At 48.0% G+C, this 10,338-nt stretch overlaps 1 long non-coding RNA gene across 4 annotated transcripts; it reads right to left on the reverse strand.

The window, feature by feature from the left end:
- Positions 1–426: 426 nt before the first annotated feature.
- LOC139436416 (uncharacterized) lies at positions 427–10,103 on the reverse strand. Of its 4 annotated transcripts, none has more exons than XR_011645668.1 (3): positions 9,826–10,080; positions 9,070–9,270; positions 427–773 (listed from the first exon to the last, which is right to left on the reverse strand). It is a non-coding gene; the product is annotated as an uncharacterized lncRNA (long non-coding RNA). The 4 variants fall into 4 exon arrangements; XR_011645670.1 differs by having other exon boundaries at positions 9,070–9,123; positions 9,826–10,079; XR_011645669.1 differs by lacking the exon at positions 9,070–9,270 and having other exon boundaries at positions 9,826–10,103.
- Positions 10,104–10,338: the final 235 nt, after the last annotated feature.

Genomic DNA, 10,338 nt, shown 5'->3' on the forward strand with positions numbered 1-10,338 from the left:
TCCATTTTACTTAACTTTTACTTCTAGGAATTTATTTTAAGAAAGGAGTCATAGATAAGCAAAAGATTTATCCACAAGGATGTCAACTTAGCATCTTAAGAACAGCAAAAAATGGAGTACCTCAAATGTCCAACAATGGGGGATTGCATAAACAAATCATAATTTACTCATTCTAAATAGCCACTAAAAACATATCAGAGGCCTTAATAACATGAGAAAAAAGAAGTTATAAATCAGTCTGTTCACACCATATAATGATACTGTGTATGTATATAAGCCAAACAAAAACATACACAAGAGGGAAAAAAGTAAATGGAGGAAATGGCATCAATGGTTTGATCTAAGTGTCACAATTTTGAGGGGTTTTTTGTTACTTAAAATTTATTATTTGTATATAATTTCTTTATATAAAATGTCTACTAGGAATGATTATTACTTTTTTAATTCAGAGGAAAAAAACATATGTTGTAAACAGCAGTCTTGAACCAGCCTGGTAAAACCGAATGGGAAGTAACTGCTTCTTTTCCATATTCCTTCTCTAGTTCCCTTGTCCACGTGCCTTGCTCCAGTCTTTGGATTAGTGTGGCACCTCTTCCCCTTCCTCATTTGTAGGGACCTCCAGGCCATCTCCCTCTAGGGTCTGGGAATGCCATCCTGTCCTCTCCGCAGTGTTCTGGATTCGGCTCTTGGGTCCCAGATGGAAGCCAATGCCTGCTGCTCTTTCTCTGGTCTCATCAGTTGCTCTAGATGCCCCACTCAGGTGATGGAGAAGCCTAGAGGAAATAAACGACAGATTCCTTTTATCACTGCTCACCTCAGCTATTTACACAGCACTTGTAAATGCAGGGCAGTGAGGAAAACCAGATTAACACAGGCGACACTGTTCCTCACCTCCCCCACCCCCCAGCCGTCAGGAGCTCATATAAAGGAGAAGGTGGCATGAGAAGGGCAGAGAGGGCTTCAGGAAGGAGGTGGGCATGCTGCAAAGGACGGGCAGGACTTAGAGAGGCGGGGGACATCTTGGGCAGGGCCATGCGTAGAGTGTTTGCAAGGAGCTCTGGTGCAGAGAGAGCGAGTGAAAGACATTTGAAGAGACCAGAAGGAAATAGACTCTACAGGCCCCAAGTAACCGCTGCTATGAAAATGTTTGTTCCCGCTGAGGAACAGGGAGTATCAGAATCAAGGTTCTTTCAATTGCCAGCAACAGAAACCCCCTCAAGCTAGCTCAGTTGAAGACAACGTTTGTTGAAGGTTTCAGAGGCCACTGAAGGTGTTACCAACAAGGCTACTCACCCCTTCCCATCTGGCCAAGGGCCTCTTTTATTCATCCGCCTTCCCCAGCCTCTGCCCAGCCTCCCCTCTCTGCAGACTAGCGCCCTCTGCAGGCACATCAGCATTCCCACAGCCCAGAGCGACTTCCTTGGCTCCTAGGTCCACATGACCTCTTAGCACCCCACTCATTGTCCCAATTGCCAGGTTCTGAGAAAGAGCCTGATTGTTTTGGTTTAGCCAGTTCTGCTAGACCATGCAAATAATTCTGCTGGATTTATTTGTTTAGGGTTTCTCTTCCCTCTTGACTGTGAACTTCCAAAGGGAAGAGACTGTGATGCTCTTGCTCACCATTGTATCTGCAATACTTGTCACAGGGCTTAGCACATTGGTCCTCAAACAGGATTTGCTGCATGAACAGTTGGAGGGATGGCCAGGTTATGGATGGATTGGCTTTGTCCAACCAGCTGTAGCAATAGGGTAGGTGGGCTCAGAGGAGCCACAGGGGCCATGGGTATGGATAATTTCCTTAGTGACTGGAACCTCTAATGCCTATGGGCTCATTAGAACCCCAATGAGTTGCCTGTTGGACTTGGGTGCCATAAAGCTCAGATCTGGATTTTGGGTTTAATTTTAGTAACTTGCCTTCCTGCCCACTCTTTTTCTGACCTCTCCCTCTCTCCAGACTTTCATGAAATTTTCGTTTAATGATTATTTTAATTATCCATTGCCTCTGTGTCTTTGTTAACATCCACAAATTCTTTAAAGAGTTATAATTATAAAAAATAATAAAAGTATAAATGAAACATAAGTAGGTTGGAGAAAGGTGGTTCGGGGCCATGGAGAGTGACTGTCCCACCATGTCCAGGAGGAGAACAAGGGCTATTGCCCTTCTGGGCACAAAGAGGGACCTGGGCTCTGCAGATGGGGTCTAGTGGGAACAGAGTGCCTGCAGGGTCTTTGATCAGACCAGTGATGGGGTACAAGCAGGTGTTCTCTCGTTTTGTACCTTTGTCTCCCTCTGCCTTATCTTTAGAATGTTTCAAAACCTTCTGTTTTACTTCCCCACCATCCATTGTTGACTCATTACAGTGCTCAGTACTCACCAGCTAATTTGCACACTGCACTGGCGTGATTTTTGCGGCTGGGATTATGTTCTGGGCTTCCTCCCTCGTGTGTGGCTCTGTTCCTGCAATATTCTGGATCTGAGCTTCACCTTTGCAGGGAGCTGCTGGCCACCCAGCCCTCAACTCACTAGCATCCCTCTGTACTATCTCAGTTCTGTCCACAGTCTATCCCCCTCCCCACTCAACCTGTCTGCGCTGCACTCCTCCGGGAGAGTATAGCAGTCCCACTTAGAGATTCCCCGGCCACTGGCCACCCTGGGATATTGCCCAGGCCCTGCGGCCTTTTCAGCTGAGGCTCTGGTAGGTGGGTAGCCTCTGTTTCTTCCCTCCCCCACCATATCGTCCCGCCTGCAGCACAGGGATAGACAAGCCGGCTCCCCCGCACCCACCTCTGTCCTGTTGCCTTAGCAACAAGACTGAGAAAGTTGGGTTTCCCAGTCTCCAAGGTTACTCTGCTTCACAGCACTGTGCTGTGCTGCATGTGCATGAGTCTACAGCTGGTACAAACTTGGAGGTTTTAATTACACCCGGGTGTGTACAGGTGACATCACGGATCCGGGTCTGTAATGGGATTCCCTTTCTTTCTCTCTCTCTCTCTCTCTCTTTCTTTCTAAATTTTTTTTTTTAGGAGATACAGGGGAATGAACCCAGGACCTCGTGCCTGGGCAGCAGGCACTCAACCACTGAGCTACCTCTGCTCCCTGCTTTCTTTTGTGTAACTAGAACTCGGGGTTATGACTAAGAATGCTGGGTTCCCTTGCAATGCTGAATATGAACACCCCTCCCTCCCAAATCAACAAAAAGACCTGTTCTTTTTCTCCAGGAAGTGGTTCCTAAAGGCAGGGGTGAGTGCCAAGCAGAGTGAGGGGGATGGAAAAGGAAAATGAGCGTTATTTATTTTTCTTCCATCGTGTGGATTTACCAAAGAAGAGGAGAAGGGAGGTACCTTAGCACATTACTGTTTATATCCCTGGATGTGATTTCAGGGGGTCGCATCTACTTGGAGGGGTGGTTGGTTCACTCGTGGCCCACTTCAGACCCTAGGAACCCAGACCCAGCAGGGGCAGCTGGCAGCCCCCTGGGTGCCTCGCCCCGCCCCACCTCCCCGCCTCCCCTGCAGGCCGTAGCTGCCCTGGGGCAGGCTCTTCTCTGGCTCTGGGCTCCTCAGGGAACCGTCCAGGGCATCTAGCTCCCAGCTGGGTTTCACCACCTGATGGTTTCCAAAGAAATCCCGCAAAAATCTCAGATGGGGAAAGATTTTATCAGGCCCGTTTTGCAAGTGAGGAACCTGAGGGACTTTGAGCAGCCTGCTTGTAAGCTTGGAGTCTCCGCCCGCCTGGTACCCTCTCCCCTTGCTTAGTCCCAGCCTGGGAATGTGGTCCCAGTCAGGGCAAACGGGTCCTCTGACTGCAGAGGAATTTTACATACCCCTTTTGCTTGGTATTTTTCAGAGAAGTTGGAAGACATTAAACAGATCCCATCAGTTCTAGTAGTACAGCTCTCCACAAAATGCCCATGGTCACAGCAACCATATTTTCCTAACCAAAAAACAAGATTTGTGGTCTGGCCAAGGTTTCTTCCTAATTTCTGAGCTTGCTTTTATGAAAAAGAAAGCTCCTAAAAATTAAATCTCATTCAGTTTGACATTTAACCAATTGCTGTCAGTGGAAAAAGTAAAATTACTTGAATCGGGATTATCCCAGAAAGTATGAGATAGTTGCTGCCGCAACTATGTGATATGTAGGCATGTTTACTTAGTTTTTAAATTCACAAACTCCTTTTCTTTCAAGAAGATTAACATAATTTCTAAACAATTTCTATTCATCCTTTTGTGAATATTGAAATTAAGTTCAAGAACTTGATAGCTTGACTAGGTTTCTAAGAAACCAGGCAGAATTAATATTTAAGATAAATTCTTTTAAAAGAATTCCAGGTTAGGAAATTATTAGACAGTTCAAACTTGAGGGGAAAAAAGTAATCTTTCATTTATAAGCTCTGTTCCATTTACAGAAGCTTTTAAAGGAAACTTTATCCTAGCTTTTAGTTTTTTTCTGGTTTCCTTTCGTAGAAGTTTCAGAAGGATTTAATAAAAATGCAGGTCAGGCAAATGTCTGGAATTTCTAAGAATGAGATGTAAACTCTTTGCTACCAAGAAGAAAAACTGATGTAGAAACATGCCAAGAATTTTATTTTATAAGAATCAGAAATAGTGAAATTTTACTTTTAATTTGATTGAGCTACACTCTACAAATATGGGCAGCACCACAGTCATATCATTCCTTACAGGTTTTTAAATTAATAAAAGCCTAATTGCAGCACAATTTTATTACATTTTTATATGGCTTATAAAATTATAACTATACAACTATGAAAATAGGCTCCCGTTATTCAAGTTCTCTTATTTTATGCTGCTCTTGAACCAGCTAGCCTCAAACATAACACTAAACACCTTTAATTTGCCGGTTTTACAACATTAACAAAATTAAACTCCATGTTTGTCAATATAGAACGTTTTGAAAGAAAACACTCATAAGATTTAGAACATTTTACAGATTTGAAGGGAATAGAAATATATAGTCACATGATAGCTTTAAAACACTTTATGGTGGTAACACACCTACAACCCAAAATGTCCACGTTAACCATTTTAAGTATTCAATTCAGTAGCAGTCGTAACTATTAGAATGTTGCGCAGCCATACACAGGGTAACCTCTTAAAAATGGGATTTGCATTTCCCCAGCAGGCACATATAAAAAGAAGAAAATGAAAACTCAGAACCACAATAATTGTGTGGAAGCTAAAGCTCGAGAGTGTATCCCCACCTCAAACCCACATTTGGTCTTGTTTAATCTTAGAAGCTGTAAACTACCAACCACCACATCTAGTGTTGCCCCTGGCTACATGTCCAGGAGTTCACATTTCTTCCCACTTTGGAGACATCCGGTTCCTTCTCATTGACCTAAATGCTCAGAGCTCACAGCGTGTGCAGGGCCACCTCTGCCTGGACAGCCACACCCTCCCCTGCTGTGAGTGTCCTGACCTTGAGCGGATGAGACCAGGCTTCCCTGAGCCCCGGCAGCAGTGGGTAAAGAAACTGCTTAGAGGTGGAACCTGACACCAGTGAGAAACCTGGTACAAAGTGTAACCGGGTGGAACTGAATTCCCAAAACGACGACCAGATTTGCCCACATTCGACTCCGTTACACACACAACCAACTGCAGTTAAAATGGGTCATAAACACAGCTTGCCTTACAGAAGCGACCAGATTTTGGGCACTGCACCAGGACCTTTCCTTTCCTTTTTTTTCCCTCCCCACTTAATCTTTGGCCAGGCTACACTCTAACACAACTGGACCATTGTTCTGCTGCCCACCCAGCAAAATTAGTAGGGCTTCCTATTCTTGGTGTTTTTCCTCCATCTGCACAAAAGGGGCCCTCCTACCCTCTAAATCAAGATTCACGCAGTGGGCAGTAGCTTTTTCTAATAGAGCTTGAACTGGGAGGAAGAAAGAGAAAACTGTACTGAGTTGCCTTTTGGGAGATCTATTGGAATTAATCCTGGCTGGAATTAACTGCTGGAAGGTCCCTGTTCTCCCCCTCTCCCCTTCCCCAGCCTTCTCAGGCCCCACACTCTCCTGCACACTACTGTGGAGACTCGTTTCCTGACACACTAACCTAATCCCAGCTTCTTAACAGAGGCTCTGCACAGCATACACGTTCTTTCCAGTCTTCAGTGTTCAGTCAACGTTCAGCCACTCAACACATGTATTGCCCTTCTGTGATGGGCCGGGCACTGTGCTGGGGATGCAGAGAGTCATTCATTCATTCATTCATTCATTCAATCCAATCAATGTTTTCTAAACAACTATTATGTGTTCTAGGTATGTGAAATACAGCAGAGAACCAAACAGCTTTCCTGAAGCTCATAGTCTGCTGGGGGATGGAGTGGGGCTACAAATAAATTACATACATAAATTATATACATGGTATATAAGTGCCCTGAAGAAAAATAAAGCCAGGAAGGGGGATGGGGAGTGTTGGGTGGAGCTTTACAAATTTTTTAAAAGACTTATTTTTTTATTCCTTCCCCCCTACCCTTTACCTCCTGCACTTGCTGTCTGCTCTCTGTGTCTATCCATTGTGCCTTCTTCTGTGCCTGCTTTTCTTCTCTTCTAGTCTTCTTTTTCGGAGGCGCCGGGAACTGATCCTGGGACCTCCGAGATGGAAGAGAGGCACCCAGTTGCTTTAGTCACCTCAGCTCCCTGGTCTGCTGCGTTTCTCACGGTCTCTCCTCTGCGTCTCCCTTTGTTGTGTCATCTTGCTATGCCAGCTCTCCATGGCACAGGCCATCAGCTCTCCACTGTGCGGGCCAGTTTGCCTTCACCAGGAGGCCCCGGGAATCAAACCTGGGGCCTCCAATTTGGTAGATGGGAGTACAATCTCTTGAGCCATATCACCTCCTTACAATTTTAAATCATGTGGTTAGAAAGCCTCACTGTAGGGAAGGCAGATATGGCTCAACTGATAGAGTGTCTGCCTACCATATGGGAGGTCCAGGGTTCAAACCTGGGCCTCCTGACCTGTGTGGTGAGCTGGCCCACATGCAGTGCTGATGTGCACAAGGAGTGCCGTGCCACGCAGGGGTGTCCCCCACGTAGGGGAACCCCACACACAAGGAATGCACTCTGTAAGGAGAGCCGCCACGTGTGAAAAAAGCACAGCCTGCCCAGGAGTGGTGCCATACACACAGAGAGCTGATGCACCAAGATGATGCAACAAAAAAGAGACAGATTCCTGGTGCTGCTGACAAGAATGCAAAGCGGACACAGAAGATGACATAGCGAATGGACACAGACAGCAGATGGGGGGGGGAGGGGAGAGAAAAAAAAGCCTCACTGTAACGATGACATTGAGTGAAGGTCTGAGGGAGGCGAGGGAGCATGCCATGTGGATATCTGTGGCAGAAGGAACAGCCACAGAATCGTCTTGAGACAGGAGCCTGCTTGTTGTCCTCTAAGAACAGCAAGGAGGTCAGAGTGGCTGGGCAGTGCTGGCTGAGGGAGAATAGCAGTAGCTGAGCAGAGGGCAGCAGCAGGTCAAGAGGCCATGGAAAGGACTTTGACTGTACTCTGCATCAAATGGGAGCCTTTTGAGGGTTTGGGGCAGAGGAGTGATGTGATGTGCTGTGATGAAAATTGAATGGATGGGAGGAAGGGCCAGGGTAGAAGTAGGAGGACCAGGTGGAAGGCCACTGCAGAATCCAAGTGAGAGGCGAGGGTGGTGTGGGCCGGGTTGGGTAGAGGCGTTAGGGACCTGGATTTGTTTTAAAGGCGGCACTGGCAGGATTTCTTAAAGATTGAATGTGGGGTATGCACAAATGACAGGAGTAAGGTATAACTCTGAGAGTTTCGGCCTGAAAACTGGAAAAATAAGAATAAGACACGCTAATCCTCAGTGATCTCATAGAGTAACCCGAGGGTCCACATGTAAAGGAACAACTCTGCTAGAATGGAGTAAGTTTGTGCAGGGAGCTGGGGAGGCCTCTGGATGGGCTGCAGAGGAGCTGAGCCTCAAGGAGCAGGGATTGGCCAGGCTGGCAAAGTGAGAAAGGATCTTCCAAACTGAAGAGTCCATATGTGTAAAGACAGGGAGGCAATGAAGGGCTTGCTGTTTTCAGGGACCCAGGAGTCAATCAGCAAGGCTGGAGCAAGGGAGGAATTGGCCAACAATGAGTTAGGACAGGAAACGTGTTGCCAGATAGATCCCACAGCCATTTCCCAACCCTGTCACCTTTGACATCTCACAATGCTTGGAAAAGTTAAATCCCCACTGCCTGCCTCCTTTGCTGCTAGGAGCGGTCATGTGACACAGTTCTAGCCAATGACGTGAGCTTGTATCTCCTGGGGCTTTGACGCCCATCTGCTCTCCTAAGGAAGGAGACGCTTCTGGCCTTCTTCCTGTTTGAGATACAGACGTGACGTGGAGTTGCAGCAAATATTTGGCAGCTCTGGTGGTAAACCATGATGCCAAGGAGGGTGGAGCGGGAAGTTGGAAAGTCAGGGATCTTTGATGACCAGAGGTCGCTGCTCCTGCTCGGACGGCCGCTCGCACACGCGTCGTGTCTTCATTTGCTCTCGCCTCTGCTGGTTCGGGCGTTCTACATGTGTCCAAAGGCCCTCAGCGCGGAGCAGGGGAACTGCAGCTGGGCAGGCCGTCAAGGTCTGTGGCGTTGTTCTTTCCTGTGGGCTGTGGGGAACCCTGAAGTGTTTCGAGGGAGTGACATGATTTGATTTTTATTTCAGAAAGATCCCTCTGGAAGCAGCGTGGAGCCAAGATGGGTGGCCGGGAGGCCCGTGAGGAGGCTGCCACGCTCGTGCAGTGGGGCTGGGGCGGGCCTGGCCTGGGCCGGGGCAGGGACAGGTCCTTCTCCCATCCCTGCTCCCCTGCCCCCCAGACCCCCTGCCCCCTCTGCTGTCCTCCCGCAGCTCTTCACCTGCTCCCAGGCCTCCACCAGGCACCCGCGGGCCTTGGCCTGCAGCAGCCACTCCTACGGTCTTGCTTTTCCCTTTAGCTCTGAAACCCACGGCCTTCCTGGATCCTGCCACATCCGTCCACATTGGCGATCGTGGAACTCTAAGGGGCCAAAGGGCCTGCCTCTAGACGAGGCCTTACCTGTGTTGTGCTGATGCGCCTCGGACCAGGTACTTTAACCTCTTCAGGCCTTCCCTTTAACATCAGGGGAGTAGAATTAGATTGAAGTCTTGCAGCTCCAGCATTCCTTAATTGTGTTCCGATGGCTGTCAGCACGTGGACACAGGCAGCTCCTGGAAGGCTCGCCGCCCCCAAGCAGCCTCCTCCACTATGTCACAGTGCCTGAAAAGCCCTCATTAACAATTTCATTTCTTTGGGACCCGAAGGCCTCTAGACTTTCTATAATTTCCTACTAATGTGCAAATACCCTTGGCAAGGCTACCCTGTAGCCTGGGTCTCCTAGTTGGGGAGGACAAGAGAAGGGGAGGGATTAAAAAGATTTTCTAAAAATTGCCTAGTATGGGAGGAACATGGAGGCAGCAGAGAACTAGGCTATCCTGCTCGGAAAACCATCCTCCGTGCCGTCCTCTCTCTACGTCCAACTGGGCCAGCCCCAGGCCTTTCCAGTGAGCACCTCTGACGCAGTTCCGTGGACCCACTTCTTAGCATGCCTTGGCTTCCTGCTGCCTTTACCTGGTCTTAGAGAAACACTTCAGGTAACGTGTTCATTGCTTTCCAAGGCCGTGGGATGTCTGCCAAATGTTTATTTATATTTTTAAAGGGACAGGTTATATGAGATTCTGGAAGGTAGTGGAATTTTTTCCTCTGAATAATTCCACACTCCTTGCCCTCTAGCCCTAACCCCCCCCCCCCCAGGCCCCTGGACCTGCCACCTACCTTATGTGACTGCGTGAACTGGGGTAAGCCATGGCAGTGCTAGCCTCTGCATTAATCCCCAGTGGAGCCTCTCTATGCAAGAGTGACTGAAGAGGTATTTGCCAAAAGCCAGAAGGTTCTTAACCTTCCGGCAGCTCCCTGCAGGCCTTCTCTAAGCACCTCCTCTACTTGCAGAGGAAGCAAGAAAAGCCGCAAGAAGAAACCTAATCTTTGTCCTTTCCCATTGTTTTAGTTTCCCATCTCTGAGTCACAAGACTCAGGACAAGGTGTGGTCTCCCCTGGAGCTCAGGTCGTCTCTGTACTTACTCAGGTTGTTGGCAGAATTCACTTCCTTGCAATTGCGCAGGACTGAGGGTTCTGTTTTTCTTGTTGGCTGTTCCTCTCAGCTCCTGGGGGTCCCGGCCAACTGGCCCCCAGGCAATTCCCCCCAGGGCAGCTTGCTTTCTTCTTGGGGGCCAGCAGGACAAATCCCTCTCCCCAGTCTGCTGAGATGGAGTTTTCTATAACACAGTA

The sequence above is a fragment of the Dasypus novemcinctus genome, chromosome 14 (assembly GCF_030445035.2).
Source record: "Dasypus novemcinctus isolate mDasNov1 chromosome 14, mDasNov1.1.hap2, whole genome shotgun sequence".
Taxonomy (NCBI): domain Eukaryota; kingdom Metazoa; phylum Chordata; class Mammalia; order Cingulata; family Dasypodidae; genus Dasypus; species Dasypus novemcinctus.